We start from the raw sequence: 21,088 nt of genomic DNA on the forward strand, positions 1-21,088 counted from the left end.
CACACAGGGTAGCATAAAACAACAGATTTGTCTTCCTCCCTGAACTGGAGGTTACACAGCTGGAGCTGAGGGGACCACGACCACATCTACCGGAACCAGAAGGTGCTCCTTCAGGGTCCTCCCAGCTTCTGGTGTCATCTGCAATTTCCTTCCTTGCAGATACTTAACATCAGCTTATGCCTTTGTCACTGCATGGGGTCTCTCTTTCTCTCTCTCTCTCTCTCTCTCTCTCTCTCTCTCTCTCTCTGTCTTTCTTTCTCTCTCTCTGTGTGTGTGTGTGTGTGTGTGTGTGTGTGTGTGTGTGTGTCTGTCTGTCTTCACCTGGTCATCTCTTTGTAAGGACACCAGTCACACCACATAGCCTTATCTTAACTGATGGCATCCCCAAAGGACCTGTTTCCAGAAGTTTCTATTTTGGGGTGTTAAGGGATAGGATGTCCGCATATCTTTCAGGAAAGGATAGGATGTAATCTATTGAGGTCTACCTTGTGGCCTTCCAAAGAGTGTATCTTTCTGTCACTGAACAGCACACCCGAAGGTCCCCTCAAAGTTCTGGCCACTCCTTGGTCAGAGAGCTCACCTAAGCCACCTTTGAATGAGAGGTGGACACGGTTTTCCCAGGGCAAGACTCTTCTCCATCTGGGACTTGAGAAACCCAGGATATGAGCCTCCTGCCGAGACATGGGGTCAAAAACCTGTGCATCCCAACCCCTGGTGGTTCTGCTACCTCAGAAGCCTCGTCCTTCTCTGCACAATCCTGTGGAAGAGCAGCAGGAGGAAATCAAAGAGGATGCATCACTTGGGAGGTGGCACATGCCATTTCTGCTCTGGTTCAGACACAACTGCAGTGCCAATGTGTCACAAGAGGAAAGCAGCAGGGGAGGAGACACACAGTGCTGGGCACTGGCAGGTTCTACCACAGGATCGGGTGACCGGCAGAGCCACCCCCTGCTCTGCACTGGTGCTCTCTCCACTCAATCCAGAGCCATCCCATGTTCTCAGTCCTCAGACAATGGCAGAGCCATGAGAGGGAAGGCGTCTGGGTCTCTGAGTAGCTGCCTTCTGCCCCCCTGATCCCTAGTACCTGATGGGCTGGACTTACATGAGAAATGAATCCAGTCCACTTTTTCTTTTGGGTCCAGCCACAAAGGCTTAGAGCCTGCCTGTTGTTCAAGCTGACATTTGCTGAATGACACAGGGCGGCACTGGCAATAAGGTGTCCATGCAGAACTCAGTTTCCAGCTGTAAAGAAAAGAAAAAAGAAAAAAAAAAAAAAACTCCAGGCCTCACTTAGGAGCTAATTCTATTATCTCCAGCTTCAAGTCATTAAGGGATTTAAAAGCTCCCGAGGACTCATCCTAACTACGACATTCTCTAATGCCTATAATATCATTGTTATAACCAAGTGATAATTATCAGACACACTGGGGACAGAGATAAAACAAATCAAAATACTGAACACAGGTTTAGTAACAGAACTTTTTTATAAAAGCCTTGTAACCTTCAACCAAGATATGCATGGAACTCATTTATGTCCTGCTTCACTAAGCGTCAAAATGTTTGCACACTTACACCCTTTCTTGTTAGAGAACATCTTTTATTATCTTCTTTATGGGCCATTTACATTAGTGTATATTAAGCCAACAAAGGGAAAATTGATCTGACCTTTATTCTGATATGTGACTTAATATAAATAGGGATGAGTCTTGGATGTATATTTTCTTACAGCTGTAAACGAACCTGTCTCTTTCCTAGAGGCTGTAGGAAGGTTCGTGAAACAGCTTCATAATCGATCCTTCCCTGGGAATGAAATTTTTAATTCAATTGTTTTCATTAAAGTCTGCTATTCATCTCCTCCCCAGAGAAATTATTGAAAGGAATTATTTCAGCTACCAAAACCAATATATTGAAAGACAGAAGAACTAGCTCTAATCGCCTATGTAATTAATATTAATGTTTATGAGAATGGAATCCTGTCTAACCTAGACAGCTGTTCTGGTTCATCTCCTTTGTCTTCCTGCCCACTCATCCTCTGTGCCGAGGGAAGTGGCAGCTTAAGCTGCTCTACACAGTTGAAAATATTTTCGCCGTGGTTTAGGTCTAAAATGTCTCCCAGAAATCTCATGTGTTCAGAGGCAATGCTTCTGGAAGGCGGCTGGCACCTCAGAGCCCTGTGCTCCTCATTGGGTTTATCTGATTGATGAGGTCACAGCTAAATGTGACATTCACAGGTGGGGCCTGATCAGGGGAGGTGGTTCCCTGAGGGTGCAGCCTGGAGAGGTGCCTCCTTGTCTCTGGATCCTCCCTTTTTTCTCTGCCTCCTGGTTCCTGTGAGGTGAGCACTTCTCCTCCATCATGCCCTTCCACCATGATGTTTCTGCTTCGGATACAGTCAACCACAGACTGATACCCAGAACCAAGAGGTGAACTGCACCTCTCCTTTTATAATCTGTGACTGTCGGGTGTCATGCCCCAGTGACGGGAAAGCTAACGAATGTGATACACATGTAAACTGCATGCTATTGACATTAGGACAATACTAACAATACTGTTCAGAATGGAGAAAGCCTACTCCCCCAGGGACTAGCAAATTCTCAGGGAAAGCAAAGGTCTCGGCTAGGAGCCCTTGAAATACAAACAACCCTGGGGCGACTTCTTCCCTCTGGACACCCTGGAACCCTTATGGTGACTCTGCCATCCTTCAGGACTCAGCTTCCCTCACCCTGTGGTCCTGCCACCCTTTATGCTGCTGAGACTAAGTCTGGATTCTCTTCCTCTGGCCATGAGATTAAGGAACAGAGGGCGTAAAAGGGGCCAGTGATGGACTGAAAACACGCACCTTGCATCAATGATGGAGACTCAGTCTATGGAAGCTGAGAGTGCCAGTGAACCAGACGTGGAGGACACTGCAGCCATGCTTCATGACCCAGTGGCCAGTATTCTCCAGTGCATCCTTACCCATCCCTGGGAGGAGAGGCCGTGAAAGTAGCTCTCACCACTGTGTCCAGCTGGTGATTTATCACACGACAGCTGTTTCCTACCTGGTGTGTAAATTAGATCTGAACACACTCATCAGTCATACACTGTGATTACTGTTCCTCTTACAATTTTTTTTTTTTTAGAACTCAAGTGTAAGTCAATTTCTGTAAAGCCAGAAGCTAAAGTCAGATCAGAGAATGCCTCCTGCAAAAGAAAAGAGGGAGCGAAATTATTCAGTATTATCTCTTGGAGAGCATGGATAAGAAATTGTGTTATGTGAAATCCTGGCTCCCTCTGAACTGCAATGGAGATTTCTGATCCCGCAAACCTTGAAACCACTCCCATGGGAACAGCTAAAAGCAGCCTTGTCTATGGAGGCAAAAAGAATTAACTTCAGAGGTGGCAGAGACCAGGGAGATGACAGAGTCTCCCTCCCTTGGCTCTCACAGGAGGAGAAGGCAGTCAAAGTGGTCACGAATGTCCAGAGCCATTGACAGTAATGGGTTTCTAAAAACTTTTCACTCATCAGCTTTGATCTGAAATGTTTATTATGGCAAATGGTGGGTGTTAGATAAAGACACTTCACATCCCTTCATGAAGCTCCAGTTACACTTTCAGCCCATTTTAGCTGGTTAAGTGTTCATGGATTAAAAGCCTTTTAATAATATAATTTCCTATATAATAATACAATAATTTGCTCTCACAGAGCAATGTGGTAACAACACAACAACAACAAAAAATCACCGTACAAACCATTATCTGAAGCCTGGTCTGGAAAGATAAAGGCCTCGGCTTCATAAAGTTAGGGGTAGGTGGGTGAGCTCGGCCCCAAATCCCTCATAGTACAGTTTCATTTGGGAAGGGACAGGGGCTCAGATGTTTACCTGGAGTCCAAGCTCAACAGAACACACTTCTGCCCCGCTCATCCAGGGGTGTTGGGAGCCGCGTCTGTGATAGCTCGCCTTGCGCGGCGGATGTGCGGCCTGTGGTAAAGAGCAAAGCCTGAGGTAGATTACCCCTCCCATCGAATATGTTAGTTTCCTGCTTACCGCGTAAACAACCCGCTCAACAATATAGTCTGCCTGGCAACTGATGATGTTAGCCAATCAGCTTGCCTTGCTTACTTTAACATGATTGGACACTGTACCCGTATATATACCGGTGCCACCCCTGGGCGGAAGAAGAAGCCAGGTAGAAGCCCAGAAGTAAAAGCCCAAAAAGGAGCCGCGGAGAGCGGACCGGTAGAGGCTTTGGGGCAGACTGAAGCACAAAAGGAGCCGCGGGGAGCGGACCAGAGGAGGCTTCGGCTGGGAGCGATCCCAGGGCAGGCTGTACGGAGAAGGAAAATAAAAAGAAAAGGTTGTCCACTACCAGACTTTGTCGTGTGTCCTTCCTGCCGGCCGGGAGCGGACATCGACACAGGGGCAGTTTTAACTCTTTGGCCACCAAGCAACATAGATCATGCCTTCAGGTGCCACTGGCAGACAACTTGGAGGGGTCAGAGAGGAGGCAGGGAGCTCCCGGTTGGGCAGATACGAGATGCGATCAGAAAACGCAGTGTGTGTTTAAATTGTTAAAATAGATGCAGTAAAAGGTGAACTCTCATGAACCCTTCTGAAACACTCCGTCTCACTCTGGCCACACTCACCCCCCCTTCCTGCCACTCCGCAGTGGGTGTGCAAACCCTCGCTCAGGTCTTCAGCTGCCTTGTTGGCATGGCTGCCTCCACAGCTCGCCTCTGTGGTTATCCTTGTTTTGTGCGAAGAGCCGAACCTGGAGAAATAAGGAGGGTGAGGAGCCAGGTCGTGTTTCTCTGTGCCCACCTCTCTGCCAGGTGGCACTAGCAGAGGCGTTCACCATGTGTGATCTCACCTCGCCGACACCCATGAAAGAGGACTTCCAGAGCTGCTCCGGTAGAGACAAGAGCATGAGTGATTTCACAGTGAGGAGGAGAGGAGCCTTGAGGGGAACTCATGACAATGGGTCGTCCACTGGAATAAAAATTTTTTGTACCGGGGATGGAGCTCAGGACCTTGTACTTGCCAGGCTGGTGCTCATGCCACTGAGCTGTATCCCTGGTCTGTAATAAATATTTTAAATGTAAACACTATATTTTTACTCATGTCTCATAGTTAAGCAGCCACAGTAGAGACCTAAAGTTTTTCAGCTTCCAGATGCAAAAGAGCCACAACCTCCACCAACTCCTCACACCTCCCCGACACAGGGCTCCCAGGACAGCCACAACCCCACATGGAGCAAGAGACTGTCCTCGGGGGGCACTGTACAAGCCATCTGCCCCTCCTGAGCTCAGGCGCTCACAGTGCCTGAGTTTGTGCTGTGGGCCCGAAGGGAACCCAGCCCGCCTCTGCTGGAATTTGCGTATCTCCATTCACTGACATGACTCCTCTCAGATGCATGTGAAATCTCCCTCTCCTCCCTCACCACGTTCCCTAGCCTCCCTCCTTCCTCTCCCTTCCCCCTCTCCTCCTCCTTCAGCATCATCTTCTCTCTGTCTGTTTGCAGGTAACCACACTCTGACTTCGAAGTCTTCTAAACCTTTTCCTGAAAGATCATCTAAGGGTCTGCCCTTTCCTGGGGTCGGGAAACCAGATCCTGTACCCTTTCTCATCACTGTTTCAACCCCAAATCAGAAGCCACCCAGATCCATCTAGAATAGTAAGTAAAACTCAAAGCTAGACACTGAACACAGACCAAGACTTGCTGGCACCAAAACACACCCAAGAACATACATGCACACAGGCACACAAACCACAGGCCTGAACCTGAGAAGAGCATTTCCAGCCCAGTGCCTGAGCTCCTTTCAATATTCACCTAGAAACGGTGCAAGGTATTCAGGATGCAAGGTAAGAAGCTTTAAGCTGACTGACATCCTGGAAGCTTTCTCCTAAAGACTGTGTTTGCGTGTGTGCTCTGTAGATGTCCTGAGGTTTCCCCCTTCTGGAACTAAATGTCCCCTGCTTTCAGAGCGGTGCTCCTGACCCACATGGGAGATGAACCTGAGGATGGGAAAACACAGTTGTTCATTCTCCACTTTCTTTCCCAGGTCAGGATCATGTATCCAGGACTAAACCGTGACACCACAGTGGAAGCATGACTTTCAGTCTGGCAGGAAAAAAAAAAAAAAAAAAAAAAAAAAAAAGAACATCACTAACTAATCTGAATGCACAGAGGTAGCAACCCTTGACTGTAAATTTCTCCCAACTTCACACTATCAGGATGCCTGAAGAAGGGACTGCTCTTGTCTTCGCCATGGTGACACTGCTTTCTGCTTCAAGAACAGAGCTGTATTCTGCCCACCCAAGGTGCTGCTCAGTCTGCAGCTGCAGCAGCCATGAAGAACTAGGCAGAGCAGCTCTCGGTGCCTGCAGGACAGGCAGGAGGACCCTGGCCATTACTCTCATTCCCCACTCACCCCGCTCCAGCACAGTGGACTCCTTCTTGCTGCCCATTAAAACCTGCAGATCAAAGGCCTGCGTGGGAAGACACAATGTGACATCACTGCTCCTGGGCCCTGAGAAGAGGCTGCCAAGCCCTCCAGGACAGCTCTGGCCACACACACACACACACACACACACACACACACACACACACACTAAAAGATGCTCAGGTTTACAAAAGTGTTGGAGTCCACAGCGTCAGGTGGACCCCACAAGTCCAGTGTGTGCTTCTTTGGACACTTCGCAGAATCCAGACTTTGCAAAAAATCATTTTCTCCAGTAACTGTCTTCTGACTGCTTGACCTGAAAAAGTCTTCAACAGAGGTGTTCGAAGGCAGTGGCTACTGCTGGGTGTTGCTCAAAGCTGGCTACCCAGACCCGAGCCATTTACAAGCTTGGTGACCAGCGGGGGAGCTGTGTGGACTGTGAACACTCACTCACACCTGGCCTGGGAATGGGGTCCTGTAAATGAAATGTGTCCATACAGACCTGCTCACTCCATGTAGCGGAAAAACTTCCATGCTTGTGATTTCCCAGACCAACTCTTCACCATGTGAACCCCCAGTAACTGGTGCCAACATTCATGGCCCAGGAATCGTCTTCCTTTTCCTGTTTTTGTCACAGCCAAGCCACCTGTCATGGTCCCAGCACACAATGCAGTCCATCAACTCTCCCTGGCTGGGCAGTGGCCCCTCCAGGCAGTCTCTCTCTGATCCTGGCCCCACCCCATATCCCTGCAGCAGCCTGTGGAGCCTGGAGCCCTGGCTTGGCCACCCCATTCACATTCTCTGCTTGATGGCCCCAGAGCTGGCTCTGTGTCCCTCAGCTCCCCTCCTTCTACACAGCACCCTCAGCCCCTTGATCTTCCCCAAACCCAGCAGGCCAGGCCCTGTACAGCCCCACAGCCCAGCAGGTATCCTCCATGCTGGCCTGCCTGTTAGGTAAACACCTAGAGAGGGGAGACATCCAGCGTTAAACCTGGACAGGCTCTGTCAGAATCACTCATCTCCGGCCTTGTCACTCAGACACAGCCACGGGTGATAAGGAAGCTGATGAGAGGTGCACTGTGGCCACACAGCTTTATTGGGGACCAGAATTTGGTGCCCAGTCATTGGTGCAGGCCATGATGCTATTTATTATTTCCCTCCTAACAGTGGAAGAACACCTTGGCTCACAGGTCATGATTTTCCCTGCTGGTCAACAACCTGCCTCAGCTGCCCGATTACCTGCTCAGGGGGAGGGCCTTGCTGAGGGTATCATCACGGCCTCCTTGAGACAGGAGCCCTCTCTCACCAGCCATCACCTCACAACACCTCTTGCTTCACAAATCTGAGCGCCCACCACCTGGAGATGCTGATTATCTATGTGTCTCGGTTAGGTGAGCACCTAACGTTCCTGTGCCTCCTTTCCGTCACCCATGCTCAGGGGACAAAGGTGTTCAGAGTCCCTGCCTCTTAGAATTACCAGAAGAAGGTGAAAGGTAAATTCATCTGAAAAGCCCTGGGGAAAGGAAATGCAATTGTGGAACCCTGTGGCTTCTTCTGTTAGTGATCCATGCCTTCCTCCTCCTCTGCCCTGTGGTCCTGGGGGTCAGGGGAACGTCTGGCTTAGTCACCGCCCTGTGATCAGCACTGGCAGGTGCACCTGAGAAAGATGCTGGGTCCTGCCAGTCAGGTGAGTCCAGGACCCCCTGCGTGTGCTTGCATTTGCTAGGCTGAGATGTAAATACATTTTTCAGAAACAGTGACCAAGGCTGCTGGCTCTTTCTTGGGACACAGCTTTCCTAAGACCAAACTTCTCCTTGACTTTGTGAGTCTTCTCAGGGTCCAGCAACTTCTGAGTCTGGTTTTCTTCACTTCTCTTCTTATTTTGTTTCTAACTTGCAAAACAAATGTCACCTATTTGGTGAATGAACGATTACAAAAGAGGAGTAAACAGATGTGGCTCATGAGATGGAGATGGCTCAGATCCTTCACACAACTGTAATTTCGTTTTCCTGCTTAACACTCACTTAACACTCACTGACACATCCCAAGGAATAGACTTTGGGCAGAGAAGAGCATTGATGGTTTCTCCTTGGGACACAAGCAAAGTTTAGGCCATGGACACCACTGCCCTCGCCCACTACTTCCGATGGCCAGCTCCTCCTGGATGAGGTGGGTCCTCGGGAGCAGTTCCCTGCAGTTCCCTGCTCACCTACTGCTCTTTAACATGCCCGCCCGGTGTCCTCTCCTGATGCCTAAGGCACCATTAGAGAGAAGGCACCATTAGAGAGAATGCACCATTAAGCTCATGGCGTGTTCCAGTACAGTCCTTCTCCCCTCTCCAGGGGCCATTCTCAGGGAACCATGATGGCAGATTTAGGCAAGTTATATTCCTCAACTATGCTAGATCCAAAAAGCCATACATGGCACTGAGGCAGGTCACACCCACATGCACACATTCAAACACACACACAATGCACACACACAAGTGCACAGGACCTTTCCAGACCTGTGGATGGCTGGGGACATCTGAATGAGCCCTACATGCTTCGAGGATACCACCTTCCTGCTTTGCATGAGATTCTACTCCAATGAGGGCCCACAAGACCCCTGCGTGTGACTTTGGGACTCCCGAGATATCTGCAGCTATTTCAAACCGCATATTCTGAGTGACCAGTCGGGGTGCAGCCTGCAGGGTATCCTGGGGAAGGGCCCACTGTGGCTCTAAGCTGCACTGGAACCCGCAGAAATCTCCCTTCCTCAAGAGCCAGCGGCACACAGCACCTTATTGCTGTCCATCGAAATTCACACAGAAGACCAGGGCCTGCGCAGGGAACGGCAAGCCCAGCATCGGGGCCATGCTTCTGTCCGCACTCCGGGGTTACGCCATCTGCAGCTCTGTACTCCGAGACTGAATGTCCAGGCCTTGGCTTCGCTTCCAACCTGTGTTTCCAGGGGCAAGGGTCAGATCTCACTGCATCTCTAGGAGACAGAATAAATGGCGTCTCGTGGTGCTGCCCTAACAACTCAGCACGGAACAGAGCCTGCAGGCTCAGCAGACCCAGCCAGCTTCCATCCCAGCGCAGCATGTGCCTGGCGCACCTGGCCTTGATGACTTTTACTCCGGATTTGTTCCTCTCTGTCGGTGTCGCTCCCGGCCGGCAGGAAAGACACACGACAAAGTCTGGCGGTGTGCAACCTTGTCTTTATTTGTCTCCGCGTGGGCCCCGCAAGGCCTCCGCTCTGCCACCAGCCCTTTCTCGCGGGTGGACTTTCTCTATCTCTCTCTGTGCTTCTCTTCTCGTGGCGGGAGAGGCATTCACTTTTATAGGGTGACAGTAGCCAATCAGTTCAAAGCGCGCGATGCAGGCGGACTGGCTAACATCAGCTGTTGCTAGGCAGACTATCTTACAGAGCGGGTTGTTTAAGTCGCCAGCGCAATCAGGGGGCAGGAAGCAGGCGCCAACTTGGCTCACTCGATGGGAGGGGCAATCTAGCTCAGGCTCCGCTCCGACCCACAGGCCCTACGTCCGCCAAGTAAGGCGACCGTGTCGGCCGCGGCTCCCAACATCTCCCCCTATTTTATTTACTTTGAATGAATGTATGCATCGCAGCCCGCCCTGGATCGAGTGCAGAGGCTTATGCCCTGTGTTGAGGCCCACCGTAGGCCCTTGGCTTGGACCCTGGTCGGCCGTCCCCGGGTCCACCAAGGCCTTGAGACCCTCGTCCTTTTTCCAGGGCCAGGAGTGAACTGGACGGAACCTGGATGCACATAGGCATGCACTCATGCCCCTCCGTGTGATCCCCTCGGAGAGACATCTAGATCTGGGCAGATTCTAGTAATCCAGCGGCTTTCGTGCAGTATGGGGTAGGGCCTGGCTTAGGTCGAGTCGTGCTGGGGAGGCACGCTCTTACCCGTCATTGACTCACCTACCCTGCTGTATGGTGTCAATAGGGAAGGAGTGCGGAAGACCTGCCACATCTAGACCCGGTCGTAGGCCAGTCGAGCGAGCCATGCGTAGGCCTGGGGGTCATTGTGCCCATCACGGGCTGCTGCCAGGGCCGCATGGGCAACCAGGCGTACTTGACGCCGGGCCGCCGCAAGGCGCCCATTAATAAATGATGTGACCCATCGGAGCAAGCATGGTCCTATAAGCAGGAGCAAGAACAAGGAGCATAGAGGGCCTAACAAGGGTAGCACATAGGGGAGCAAGCCGTTCCAGGCCCCCAAAAAGGGATTGTCCTGCAGTTCTTTTAGGGCTCATCTTGTTGTTGGGTCTGCGGTTGGCCTCTGGTGGAACAAGCCTGATCTTCAGTCGAGGGACTTGTCGCGTCAACCTCTCTGGGACCCACAGTGGTTCTCGTCCCGGTTCCTGCGGAAAAACACAAACCGCGCCTCGGTTCCAGCTAACCACCGGATCCAGGCCCATCCATTGTCATGCCATAGATAACCGCGCCTTTGGAGGCAGGCCTTGGCTTACTCCCCCTTTTTGTTTTTTATTTTTTATTTTTTTATTTTTTATTTTTATTATTATTATTATTATTTTTTTTAATCGGTACCAGGGATCGAACTCGCGATTGCCTGCTTACAAGGCAGGCGCTTATGCCGCTAAGCTAAATCCCCAGCCCCCGTTTCCTCAACCGGCGTTTTTCTCAGCCTGCTCGGCAGAGTAGCCGCCCATGAAAATACCGTCCGCCCCGCGGCGCAACGTCATAGGACGGCGGTCGCGACAGAGTGGAACGGGGCGTCACTTCCTGTGCCGGCTGAGAGAAGGGAGGGTTCCCTGTAGCGGCCTCTCGGCGGGGAGCCGCTTCTGGAGAAGAGCTCCAGGGTGGAGCGGATGGCTCTCTATCTCCTCCCCACCAGAGAGCGCTCGGGGGCCCTTTCTCCTCTCTCTGCTTTTCTCGGGCAGCGCACGCACACAATTCGCGGCGCAACTCGGCATAGGAGTCAAGGCACGCATGTATCATTTCCCACAGGGGGCGAATAGCCGGCGAAATATCGCCTCCCAATTCCGCCGAGGCGAGGTCCCCGCCTAACTTCTCCCATGACGGCAGGTTTAAATGCCCTGTGGGTAAAAACCAGGGAGCCACCCTATCTACCTCTGCTATGAATAGTTCCAGTGTTTTTTGACCTACCCTGAGGTCTCTAGCTTTTAAAAGCTTTCTAAGGGCCTTTACCAAGGGCCGTGCCTCCGCGCTCGGTAAATTACCCATCCTCAACCTCTAAGGGCTGTAACTCACCGCGTGTGACTTAAAGAACCCGTCACCTACGCGTGATCCTGAGGGGAGTCTAAAAGCCCTGTAGGTGCGCGCCACCCAGAGCCCAGGCTTATCCCCCACTCACCTGTCCGGCAGCACCACGCTGGAGCGTTGCACACCACCGAGGGGAGTGATCAGTTCCCCGTACGGGCCACCAGATGTCGGTGTCGCTCCCGGCCGGCAGGAAAGACACACGACAAAGTCTGGCGGTGTGCAACCTTGTCTTTATTTGTCTCCGCGTGGGCCCCGCAAGGCCTCCGCTCTGCCACCAGCCCTTTCTCGCCGGTGGACTTTCTCTATCTCTCTCTGTGCTTCTCTTCTCGTGGCGGGAGAGGCATTCACTTTTATAGGGTGACAGTAGCCAATCAGTTCAAAGCGCGCGATGCGGGCTGACTGGCTAACATCAGCTGTTGCTAGGCAGACTATCTTACAGAGCGGGTTGTTTAAGTCGCCAGGGCAATCAGGGGGCAGGAAGCAGGCGCCAACTTGACTCACTCGATGGGAGGGGCAATCTAGCTCAGGCTCCGCTCCCACCCACAGGCCCTACGTCCGCCAAGTAAGGCGACCGTGTCGGCTGCGGCTCCCAACACTCTCTGTTCCTTTTCTCCCTGATTCTGTGCATCACAAATCTTTTAGGATGAGAAACGTATTGTGAAGTCCCAATGTGGGGTTAGGATCTCTCTCAGTATCATTCAAATACAAACTTCCACGGCCAAGTTGGTGGCTGAACAGGAACACCTGAGCCCAGTGTGTGTGTCCACAGTGTGTGTGTGTCCACAAAACAACTCTCTGGAAATACCTGACGCAGGCTCTTCACACAAGGATGAAAGATGCTCATGCCACAGCCATCTGGGTGACCCGGGTTTACAGTTTGTAAGAGCTGTGTCTTGGAACAACCCAAATGTCCATCAGCCATGGACAAAAACATGTGGTACTTTTATATGATGGAGTATTACTCAGCTATAAAGAAGGAAAAACTTGAGCCTTTGTAGGTAAACGGGTGCAACTTGAGACTGTACTCATAAGTGGAATAAAACTTGCACATGTAAATATCATATAGTTTCCCCATTGTAAAAAAAAAAAAAAAAAAAAAAAACTGAAAGAGTAATAAGACCCAAAATGTACAACAGATATTGTGAAAGTGAAAGGGAACCAAACTGTTCAAAAGGAAAGAACAACTGGGATGGAGGAAAAGGGGAAAGAAAGAAGGGAAAGGTCACATGTGCACAGGTTATATAGATGCATGTATGTGGACAAGACAGGAGACTGTGCTGGCCAGCTCCGTTAGGCCATCAAAGAGCAGTTTTTGCTTTCACTGTGTGACTGCTTGATTGTTTTTCATGCCTAAATCACCATCAAAGCCCACCTCCATCACCATGGTCAGACCCAGACTCCACGGTGGGGACCACCTACCTGCGTGGCCTTGGAGAGATGGTTCATATTCAGATTGTTTGGGGCCCCTTGTTAATTCACAGTAGGCCGTGACACCCAGGAAAGTCTGCCAGGAGGCCACACTTTCCTTCTGGCCACTGCTGACCCATGACTGCCTGCTCCAAAGACTTCTTGGGAAGTGGTCCTGATGCCAAGGTCACTTTGGGGCCACTGGAGTCCAGCCTCCTGGGGAGGGGTAGCAGACATCTCAACATGAGATGACATGGATGGAGAAGATGGAGGGGTCTACTTTCTTCCTTCCTCGCTCTCAGTGATGCCAAGACCCCATTCAGCAGAGTCGGCGCTTTGCATTTAAAGGTTAAAAAGGGAAAGCCTGCACATCTCCTGGCCTAGAAGAAGACAACAACACCTTTAGGCAGGGAGGGGCCATTGTTACCCTCCATCAATAGCAAGGTGCTGAGTAGCTGATCATTAAACTACTGGCAGATAAATGCAAGAAGCAGAAGTAGCGGGGAAAGTCTCTTATGACCATCTTCCACTCTTTTGGGTTCTGATGTAGGTTTTAATTCTTTCATTCCAACCATCTCCCAGGTGATTAGCCCCCTGAAAGTTCACCCTGATCCCCAGGGTCTCTGGGCTGGGAATAAGGAGGCTCTGGAGAAGTGCAGACATCAAGGACAGGACAGGCACAGGGTGGCCGGGATTGGGTGAGGGAAAGCTAGAGGTGGAGGATAGATGAGGTCTAAACAAGAGTGTAAAGGGTGAAGGCATCCACAAGGGACATATTCGGTCATTAGCAACAGAGAGCTCCTCAATAATTTCTTAAAAATGATAAAGGTGTTATTTAGGATGCACTGAAGTTCATGCAGACTTGTTTAATAATGTAGCAAAGTTATGAGAACTCGTAATTTGTCCATCCTTCTGCTCCTCCTCACTCAGCAGATGGCTTTTCTCGCCAGGCTTATACTTCATGGTCACAAGATAGCTGCCCACACATCCAGACATCACATCCTCATAGTACAGTCCTTAAAAGTTGGATGAGAGGGGAAAGGATGAGGATCAGGCTTCTGCTACTTTGCTTCTATTTTTCTCAGAAGATGCTTAAAGGTTGCTTTGTACATCTCACTTGGTCAGCAACATGTTCAAACACCAATTATAGGAAAAGAGGACTAAAGCACAATAATTGATTCACATCAATCATGATTCACAGCCTCCCCTAGGGGTGAGAAAAATGCTGCCACCCAAGCCCTAAGCAACTCCAGAGGTGGCTATTGGGCCAAAATCCAAAGTCAGACACAAGAGTCACATACACAGGTGGCAGAGACAGAATTCCAGGGGCAGAGTCAGACGGTTTCCAATGCTAATTAGGAGGACTAAGTTAACAGTAACCAGCACCGCGCACACCTGAGGAAGTTCTGATACTTCCTGTGAAGCTGTTTTCTACCAGCACCTTTAACTCCTCTGCCACCACCTAAGCCACTCAGTCTCCATCTCTAAGGAAGGGGAAGCGGACCTGGGTCATCCCTGGAGTAAGGTCGCACTGAGTCTGTTTCCACAATCCTCTCTACTTACAGCAGGTGACTGTGGATATCCGTGGTCCCTTCACCCACAATTTCAATTTTCGTCATGTATATTTAAGCAAGCTAATTAAAAAAAAAAAAAAAAAAAAGGAACTGAGTAACTAACAATGTAAATGATTCAGCAAACATGCTGAGAAAAATCGCAAGACTATTGCACAAAAGACTGAGAATTCAGAGACTCTGAGTCCTGAAAGAGAAACTCTGGGACCATTTGAAACCTCCAAGACAGTTCAGTGCCGACCAGGGAAAACTGAGCAGTGTGTCTTCATTAACTTAAGGTGAGATCAACAGAAACTCTAGCTTACGTCAGCTTATTTCAAAAGAAAGACGCCGCGCTGATTCTGTAAGAAAACCCAGCTCATGTTCCTCTGAGGCCACCCTTCCACTGCAAATACATCCCCACACGGCACCCCATTGGCACAGATTTATACAGATGGGGGCCAACAGATCATCCGCAGATGCCACACTGGCGTTTCCCACCCCGGCGCTGTCACAGCTGCTATTGTTTCTGAAAACAAGCTGAAGTGTGCAGTCATGATTCAAACCACATCGATTTCCTGTCCCAGAATTTCAAATTGTAATGGAGAAGAAAGCCCTGAGCTAATACATCCATGTCAATGGTGTGTGATTCATCTTCAGATGTTTTTTAAAGCACAGTAATAATTTGAGCTAAGGGAAAATGTTAACTCGTCAAAAGTTGAAACACGATGAGACAACAAGAGAACTTTTCAAAAGTCATGCAGAGCTGGGGGTGATTGAAACACAAGTGGCTTTTCTGGGCAGACTTATACCTCGTGGCCACAAGATAGCTGCTGTATATCCAGGTATCACACCCTCATAGTAGAGCCCTTAAAAACTGGATGAGAGGAAAAAAGGAAAAGGAGAAGAGCATGGCGGGGGGTGGAAGCTTCAGACCCTGTTTTCACAGAATCCCAAAGGCTGTGCCTGCCCTCGCCCACTCTCTGTCTCCACACAGAAGACCACAGTGTCCTTCAAAGATGATGGAAACTTTCTTCATCTTCAGAGGCTGCTGTGGTCTGAAAATTTATTTTCCTCCCATAACTAACCTGTTAAAAATCCTAATCCCTAAAATGATGATATCAAGAGGTGGACCTTGGTGGGGAGGTCTAGATCTAAAGGGTGGAGACACTAGGCATGGGGTTGGTGCCCTATAAGAAAGAGGCCAGGGAGCTTGCCCCCTCCCACAGGAGAGGACACAGGGGAAAGTGACCTCGGAGGGCCAGCAGGTGGCCTCTCCTGACAGCAAACCCACAGGGGCCTTGCCCTTTGCATTTCCAGATGCCAGACAGGGAGTGGTCATTTCTGTGGCCAGCAATCCCCCCAGCCTAGGAGCTGTGTTAGAGCAGCTAGGTGCAGGACAGAGCCCTTGGAGTGGCACCATCCACATGAGGGTGAAAACGAAAAAGCATCCATGCCTACCAGGGAAAGCAAAGTCCAGCTTCCCGTTTTGGGATCCCAGTTAGAAAGACTAAAGCGCTAGGGGTGAGAGAAGGAAGTGTCAAATGACTGCTATCACATCCCCATCTGAGGTCACCAAGACAACCTGAATGCACGCCCAACCTCAGCTGCCCCACTCGGCTGACTGGCCACAGGCTGCCACCATCCCCAGACCACAGTCAGTGGGCTGGGAAGTCTGTTGCCATTGTTTCCCTGAAGAGCCCGCAGCTGACCACCCTGCTCATTAACCTTGTTTATCACACTGACATGGACATTTTTCCTTGGCTCACCAAATATTTTCTTCCTGAGCTGTTATCTTGCAGGTTCTCAACTGTAACAACTTTCAGGTGGGAGATTCTGAACTACTGGGGTTGGTGGAGCTCTATGTTAATAGAAAATCACAGAAAAAAATAATTTTCCACATTACCTTGAAGGGACACAGAGAGATCATCAGCTGCCATCAAGATCCAAGCTTGGGCTCTACTCAGGGCTCAGTTCTTTGCCACCACCACCCCTGGTCAACACGGCTGTGAGGTGGGTATAGTGCGGGTTTCCTCTTCATGACCCTGTCAACCTGCCTAAGGGACACCCAGGCTTCTGGGCCAGAACTTAGACTCGGGAGGTGAGGGTCACACAGTGTGACTTGGATCCTGGTTGTGCAGCTCACACTGGACAACTGACCAGTGGATACCCAGGGTTCTGCCCAGATAGCTGTGGGTCCCTCTTGGGAGTAACAAACCATGATAGTCTGGATCTAGAATGTTCCCACAGTACAGTGTGTTATAGGCTTGGGATTGGGGTTTATGTGTAGATTTCCCCAAGAATCCCACTGCCTCCAGAGTAAAGCTGGATCAAGGGGGCTTAGTGATGACTTCCTGCTAGAGGTTACATCCAGTAGGAAGAGGTGAGTCACCAGGGGCATGGCCTCAAGGGTTTACCTCTCCCCCCAGCTCCTCCCCTCACTCTTTCTGCTTCCTGCCCCAGGCAGTGAGGTCATGGTCTCCCACCATGGTCCTCTGCCTCGCTTCCTGCCTTAGTGCCTGCTGACTATGGACTCACCTGTGAGCCAAAATAAACCTCTTTTCCTCTAAGCTGCAGCAAGTGGGCAGTACAGCCCAGTGACAAGAAAAGTGACTAGGACACTTGGTCCCCAGACGACGATGCTATTGGGAGGTGGTGGAACCCTCGTTGGGGGCCTACCTGAGAGAAAGTAGGTCATTGGGGGTGTGTCCTCAAGGTGGATGGTGGGACCAGTGTCCCTTGCTTTATCTCCTGCCCTTTCTCTCTCCTTCTTGGTTCCCACGAGGTTAGAAATTTTCTCCTCCATGTGCCTCCACATGAGGTGGCCAAAAGACTAGAGGACCAAGTAACCATGGACTGAAACCTCTGAAACCATAAACACAGGCAAAATTTTCCTCCTTATAAATTGATTGTCCAGCGTATTTTGTCATAGCAATAGAAAGGTTACTGACATCCAAAGTTTCTTCTAAATTCTTTTGGTGTCGGCCGTGTAACCAGCCCTGACATCCTGCCTGTTAACTGGGAAAAGTTCATCTTCAAGGACCACAAAACCTCAGGATCCAGTCTTTCTATGTAACTTTGGAAAAATAGCCAAGTCGTCTCTACATCTCGGTATCCTCGTCTGCGTAGTGGGGATCCTGGCAGATATAAACGGTTGTCATGCCAACAACTAGTCTTCCTTTCTTCCATAAGAACAAAACCTTAGCTTTTCATAAGTTCAAAGTTTGGAGAAAGTACGTAGATGCATCGCAGCCCTCCCAGCAGCTATGGCTGGGCACATCCTGTAGTTCTTGGCAGTGACAAGCAGACTGAGGTCTCTGGGTGTGTCTTAAGTGAGATCACAGAAATGCAGGAATCATTTGACATTTTGTTTTTACTTTTTGGCCTCTTCTTATCCCTTCTTTCTGAAAAAAGAGAGCCAGACTACAGTGGTGGGCTAATGATGACACCACAGAAAGGTAAAACTATTGCTGGGCTGCACCATCCTGAAGTGCTAATTTATTGATCTCATGTTATATAGGCAAACAAACTCATACCCGACTAAAACTCATAACACTCCCAAGTGTGCCTTTGGATGGGAATGGGTGAGGATGCGATGATTAAAGCTCTGGCAATCATTTTATGAACACGAGGGGACAAGGACAAGAGCCAATTAGCATGAAGAGGGGGATTCAGCAATAAGACAGAAACAACATGGGTCTCTGATACCTGAAAGGACTCCTGAGACAAGCTGTTGTTTGCTTGGTGTAGGTAACAGTATCTCCTCTTGTTTAAACTCTTACAGCTGAACACTCTGTCACTTGACCTGAATATAAGGCAGTATTAGGGACCCAAAGAACACTGAGTCCTGGTCATGAAGCTGTGAAACCTGTGATAAATGCTCGGACATATTTTGAATTGAGTGTGTGCTTCCCCAAATCCCTAAACCTATAAAATACAGAGCACAGTGTATGTCACTGAGGTATGAAATTGATCCCAGCGCAGCAGCCCTATGGCTCTGCTCCATTTCTAAGGCTATTTCTTGCCTGCATGCATCTCTGCAGATATTGGTGTGCTCAGGACAGAGGCCAGCAGGTTACCCAACACTACAGATGCATCTGCTCACAGTCCAGAGCTCGCACTTGGCCCCTGTGGAACACACAGTTTTAGTGAATAAAGCCTCGCAGCTAAGGCAGCGACCATGGGTGTGAGGAATGTAATTCCAGGCCGTGGGGATCAAGCAGGCTTAGGATTAGGCTTCTTTTGGTCCTGTGAGGAGCCATCGCTTTGTGCTACTGCCTGCAGAAATCCATCAGGAAAATCCACACGCCGAGCTTCCTCTGCTCAGGCTCCCTGGTGAAACCACGTAGTGCCAAACCCCACATCCAGAAGTGAATATAAACAATGATTTTCCAGTTCAGGGATATCCATCCTCTCTCAGAATAGAGAATGACACCAGCTGGGCCCTGCAATTTGTGAATTTGAACTCTCATCCCCAGCTGAGTCTCTTGTTTACTCCTGTGGTGCCACCATCTTGCTTTCTAGCTGAGTCTCTCCTGTGCCCTCACTGGGCCGCCATATTTGTTTCTGGCTGAATCCCTCCTGTGCCCTTGCAGTGCTGCCATCTTGCTTTCCTTACCTGACAAACGTTGAGTTGCATCAGAGACCCACTCCATGACAGACTGGGGTCATACTCTTTGGAGAGATTGGCAGGACAAAGTTTTGGATCCCCGCAATATTCATAGGGATGATCAGTGTCAAAATGAACAAAAAGTGGTTTAAAAAAGTGAGACAAGCCATTTCTCATGGAGCAGTTGGCAGCGTCCTTACCTCCAGATGTGTGTGCCTCCTCCAATTACAGAAGATGCAGATAACATTGTCTGCATTTTCCTTGAACAAGGAGCAGCAGGTCCCTGCCACCATGCCTTCTGTGGGAGGAAGCCTTGCGACTTATCTCGAAGATGCTCCATAATAAAATAGACAGTGTGTGATCATTATTCATATGAAACTGTAACTAGTCAGAACTTGCTCCCAAACCTTGCAGGCTGGCATGTGATAATGAATATCTGGGCCCTCCTTGTTCAGGCTTGTGATGCCTGCCTGGTGGACTGCATCTAACAATGCTGGAGAATGGGAATTCCTGAGGACTGGGCTGTGGCTGACTGCGGTTTGCAGGCCTGCTGGACCTCACTGTCCTCCCTGCCAGCCCCTGAGCCTCTTTTCTTCCCTCTTGCTGGGGGTGAGGTGACAAAGTTGGTGATATTTACGGTAGCTTTCCAAGCTCAGCAAAGTTCAAGGCTTTCTCTAATTTGCACACTTAAAGACAAAGCCAGATCTCACTTTAGGAAAGTGCTGCAGGAGGGGCATTGCAGATGACACTGAACTGTCCCTTGTCCTTAAGCCAAAGCACCATAGCCTCATTCCCTGGCACTAATGTCCCCATAAGTGCTGGAAGATGCAGCCTGCCTAGGGCTGGGCAAAGAAGCTGGCCCCAGGCCGCCCACAAACTCACTGTCTACCTGCTTGACATGCCTGCTTGGCCGGGGAAGGTGAGGCCCCAGGCACTGTGCAGGCTCTCAGAGAGCAAACTTGGTGGGGGGGGGATCAGAAGTGCTGTGAGTGGCCAGAGGCACCCTGAACAGTGAGTCCACTTCCCCTTCCTCCTTGGCCCTCATGGTGGCCGTGACCATGGTGATAGTATGTGAGCCACAGAGAAGGAGGATCCCAGCATGGCACTGCCACAGCCTCACAGAGGGACACTGGGGACTGTTGGGGAGGGATTGTGCTTTGCCAGTGACACAGTGTCTGACTGACCTCCCAGTAACACGCGTATGTCACACCCTGGCAGCAGGAATCAAGCATGATATCGTGCTGCCTCCTGCTCACTTCAGACTCATCCAGTGTGTCCTCCCCGCCATCCCTGAGTGGAACCCCTGGCAGAGCTACCACTCTGGCCCGCTGGTAAACCCTGGATTGTCCTGTGATTGAGTGAGGCCATAAGCACCATCTTGATTCTGTCACCCAGATGTCGACTATCAGAGAGAGACCCTGTCCCCCCACAGCCCTGCTCCCCACCCTGCCCAGCTCCACCCCCTGCCTGGTCCTCCCCAGCCAGGACCTCTGGTCAACCCGTACCAGAGCCCCCACCCTGTGACTTACTGTTGTCTTATTTTACCTGAACCTTGGTGGCACTGGCATTTGAAGTCTCTCTCAGCCCTGTCCTGGCTCCCAGCCCTGTGGTCTCCTCCCATCACCACCTTCCCCAAAGCAGGAGTCACCTCCAGTTTCTGTCTTCCCTCATCTTCCTGGATCTCAGCCAGTGGCGACTCCCATGTCGCTATCAAAGTGACTCAATCACGAAAGCAGAGATGCAAACCCAGAACTGCCCAGCAGGAGAGAGTTTGCAAGCAGCATCTGCACACCCACAGGAAGGACTAGAAGCGTAGCTCACACCCAGCACAGTGGTGTGCACAGC

The 21,088-nt window shown here is 50.3% G+C and overlaps 1 long non-coding RNA gene across 3 annotated transcripts in view; it reads right to left on the reverse strand.

Annotated features, from left to right (window-relative positions):
• LOC111756639 (uncharacterized) overlaps positions 1-21,088 on the reverse strand; it is a 61,982-nt gene that overhangs the window by 11,501 nt on the left and 29,393 nt on the right. For all 3 annotated transcript variants that reach the window (XR_002791066.2, XR_010039556.1, XR_010039555.1), the window contains exons 2-6: positions 4,628-4,752; positions 3,864-3,962; positions 2,840-3,183; positions 1,103-1,242; positions 581-757 (exon numbers count right to left, since the gene is read on the reverse strand). This is a non-coding gene — a long non-coding RNA (uncharacterized LOC111756639). The remainder of the gene's footprint in view (positions 1-580; positions 758-1,102; positions 1,243-2,839; positions 3,184-3,863; positions 3,963-4,627; positions 4,753-21,088) is intronic.

This window comes from Cavia porcellus, unplaced genomic scaffold (assembly GCF_034190915.1).
Source record: "Cavia porcellus strain 051 isolate PalLab524CR breed Dunkin Hartley unplaced genomic scaffold, mCavPor4.1 scaffold_16, whole genome shotgun sequence".
In the NCBI taxonomy this organism is placed as follows: Eukaryota; Metazoa; Chordata; class Mammalia; order Rodentia; family Caviidae; genus Cavia; species Cavia porcellus.